The sequence below is a fragment of the Zerene cesonia genome, chromosome 20 (genome assembly GCF_012273895.1).
Source record: "Zerene cesonia ecotype Mississippi chromosome 20, Zerene_cesonia_1.1, whole genome shotgun sequence".
In the NCBI taxonomy this organism is placed as follows: Eukaryota; Metazoa; Arthropoda; class Insecta; order Lepidoptera; family Pieridae; genus Zerene; species Zerene cesonia.
Window position 1 is genome coordinate 3,572,011 of NC_052121.1, and position 4,495 is coordinate 3,576,505.

Sequence of the window (4,495 nt, forward strand, 5' to 3'; positions counted from 1 at the left end):
ATATAGCACTGAAGAGTTATCATTTTAATTTGACTTTCTCCAAATATCGTACCGTTTCGAACTGTACTCAAAACATATTAATTGCTATATTTTAATTTGTTATTTTTATTAATATGTCGACTCATTTATATTTGAAAAACAACATAACAAAACAATGCTTTTAATATTTGTTTAAAAGCGAAAGTTTATAACAGATTTTCATTCATAATGCAAAATTAAACTTAAAACAAATTGAACAAATTAAGTATCTCACATTAAAACTTACAATTACAAAAGTTAATAATAAAACTTATTACCACTTAACAACTAGGTTAAAGCGGAATAACATTCGAATTAAGATAAAGGGGCGTGGCGGCATGAATACTCTACAAATTTTCTTTTAAGCCGAACGTAACCGTTTACCGTATTCTTACAGTATATTGTCGATTCAGTCAATTTTACGATCAGTCATCAAAAATATTACATACATACTACTACTATAATATACATGACAACAATTTTAAGTAACGATGGCCCAAAGAAATGGGAAAAGACCGGACAACATCAAGGGTTTATTATTGATGTGATTCTGATAAATTATTGTTCACTTTTCTTTGTCTGCAATTGGGAGTTGGACCCTCCTCTCAACACGAAAATAAATCCTGGCCCCATATTGTTTGGACAGCACAATAAGAAAAAAGCGAAAAAGCGATAGATAGATAGATAAAAACGTTTATTTACTAACATTTTATTTATTTATTTATTTATTTTATTTTAACATAGAAATTTTAAACTGTTAAGTTTTGAAACAAAATAATATCAAAAGCATATCTTATTTAATCTCGGCAGTGGGCAGTAAGTGCCCAAAAAAGGCGTTCTCTTTAATCCGCTATACTTTTCATTACGACTTCTTTCACTTTTTACGCTGTGTATATTGACATTTTCGATAATTCAGAAACAGTATGAATCTGATATTCACACTGTTTCGATATTTTACCTCAAATTAGATGCCTTGGTCCAATGTGCAATTGCAGAAAACGGAGAATTAAAGTCATCTTTAGATGTCTCCAATTCTCCGTTGTAGAAGCTTTAGCTTCTACAAAATCTTTCCGTACTTCTCTGGTAGACTGTAAGCATTTTTTCTTTCTATATAATTCATTCTCTTTCAGTTATGTGGTCCACTGTTGTTGTGGTATTGATGTTCTGTGTTCAAATGAACGTTTTTATAATAAAAAATAGAAATTGTACAAATCCTACTTTTTGTACTATTCATAGTGATTTCTATTGCTTTTGTGGTAACCCAGTGGATGCATAAGCACCAAAAAATGGTACATTTTTAATTTTCATATTTTTATTAGCATTGGAAATACCTGATGACTTTTTGGATTAGCCTATTATTGTTAAATATATTTAGGATATCTAATTCCATCCATCCATCTATCTATATTTGTTCTATCTTCACCTACGCCATTATTTAGTAATAATCAATATCGTTATTTCGTTCGTCATCGTTATATTTCCATATTAGGTTCTAGAAATGTAGCTGAAGTCCTTGCAACCTTTTAAGACTCGGAACAAGAAAAGAAGTATTATTGAAATGATGTACTAAAGACACGAAAAACCTTTCTATTCAGATTGCGTACCAATAATTCGATTCTGAAGGGGCTATAATAATAAATTATTCAAGAAAATTGCTCAAGCGCGAGAGCTTCTAAGGTGTAGTAAGTAGTACCTAGTTAGCATCGACGTCTATTTTAACCTTGTTTGTGGGCCATGTTATATTTTTCTATATATTTTATATATCAAAGTAACCATGTTAATATATGATAACAATTTTTATAATATTTTGTTTCAGTTGTAGGAAATGGCAGTATCGTAAATATATTCAATTAAGATTATTATTCTAAAATATGAAAACACGGTTTCAAGAATATATAACGCACTAATCTGTTGTGAAATGTAAGAACATCGTAGTAATTTATTGATGGATTCAGGGCTTGTGAGGATAGCTTTATTTTCTGAATGATTTCCTCTCGTACAAATCTCGATAGCCCGAGGCAACAGATTCCAAGACCCTCTTCTTTCTCATGTACAATCCAATACAGATCTCTTATCCATTAATGTCGACAAGATAATATATCGTACCTAACTCTATGAGAATGTAGGTACCATTGCATGTATGAAGATATGACGAAGCACTTCAGGCAAAATTATCACTCTAAACACAGATAATATAATATTATCTAGACTTACTTTTAATCAACCCAAAGCCTGGAATTCATTCCAGGGACCTTCTTTGGAAAGGGCTGTACAAGCTGAAGAGTTTGTTTTTTTTTATATGCTCTAATCTTACAATATGTGTGATCGAAAATATTTGTTTATTTTATTTATTTTATCAAAGGATCTAAAATTTACAGGATAAAAACTTATTCAAAAAACATTCATTTTCCTTAAAAATTCTGCAACTCTATTTCTACCAAATCGTGGTAAAAGTTGTAAATATTTATATGTTTTCTGCGTATTTAATGTATGAGGTTTAGTGTAACAAATTTACGAAGTAGTGTCAAGCTCTTAAAAGTGATATAAAGCATATAAAGTATACCAAACAGCTTCATATAAAGTGCACTTAGCTTACGGGAGTTGCAGGCCTTGTTTAGTCGTTGCTGGCTTAGCACAGAGAAAGCTCTTCCGGCGAAACTTAAATCTTCCTTCTCTTTACAATTTGCTTATTTTCCATAATTTGATTATAAAGATTAAAAGTGTATATCGTATAATTGTACATAATAATTGATGTTATTCAAATAACCACAACACAATATGGAAAAGTATGCATTAAGCATTTTACAGAAAATATTCAATTAATGTCCTTTAAATCTAAATTTTCGTTTTTCTATAGAAGTAAGAAAAAGTTTGCAATGGTCTATACTTTATGCCAAACATCTGGTCCTACACAATTATCCTAGACATGGGGAACCTGGATTGTGCCGGCGCGAAGCGAAGTCTACAGAATTCAGCGCTATCTTCGTTCTCTTGAATTATTTCTGTATAAAATCATTCAAATTCGTCTGTATACTATAAAGATAGTATATATTATATATAATATATTATATATAATATATTATATATTATATATTATATATTATATATTATATATTATATATTATATATTATATATAAAAGTATACTAGCCGTTCATCAACCCACAGCCTACAATAGCAGCACTCTGGGATCACATACATAACAAAGGATGAAATTTTGAAATTCATCCAGAAATTTCTGACTTATGTCAGAACATTCAAAAAACAAACTATACATTTTTATTATTAAGTATAGATTGGCCTGCACTACTAAGAGGATTTTAATGACTTTTGAATTTTGATCAATGGAACCTGTGGAAAATGTAAATCGCTGTTTAATTAAGGTGGAATAAAAACCGCTGAAGGGTAGAAATAGGTGAAGGTGTATTGAAATTTGATTTGAACGCAATCGCTCTATAACCCGAAGTGTAGGAGGGGACGTGGGCGGAAAGCTAATAATTTATGCCTATGTCGTTTTCTAAATATAAACATTCAGCAATCTAAGCTCAAACTGCGACGAATAATAATTAAAAAGCAATTACATTAAAAGTTCCTCGAGCGGTACGAATGCAGATTTCAAGAAACAAGAGAAAATAAATCGTTCGCCAACAAAAGTTATGTCTCAAATGAATTAATCCTGAACATCTGATAAGCTTTCCATCTTCCAATAATTAACTTTTAATCTCTGTACATCCATATAATATTATCATATATAGTTTGACTTCCAATGCGCACATTTAGAATGGTAACTGAAAAATTATATACAATGTATATTGTACATGTAAATAAGTTGCCTTTTGGTAACATATTAAATTTTATTATTTACTTTACCAATTACATTAATACCTCGCACTATATCCATACGTATATATTTATATCTCTCCTTCAGAATTATACCTTTCAAATTATACAGAATTAATCAGTATTAGTATAATTTTTATATAATAATATATTTCACATATAAAATGACAGTAATTATTTAAACATTAGTTGAACCGTTATGAATTCTATTTATATAATACCATAGTACTCAAAAGCGCTTGTGACAAACACAATCACTCAACAAAAGATATAAGCAGGATTCATATGTGGGTATAATCGCCATAAATTTTCACTTTAATCAATAAATTTGAAACGTAGTTGAAAACAATACAAGCGCGTTCACTGCGTTATCGTCACCGAATACACTATTCACGGCAATTTGTAAAGATTTATACACCGACAGTCCGCCTTCCCCCTTTCTTAACTACCAGTTCACGTACTGTTTGAATAGAATTCCTTAGAAGTTATTTATTAGCCGTTTTGTGAAAATTCGCCGTATTTTGGTGTTTCACACATCTTTCTTGTATTTTTTCTTTTACTAAAGGGGGATAGAAGGTAGGTACATGAAACTAATAGTAAAGGTGAAAAAATATGTTAAGGCGTATCTTTATTATGAT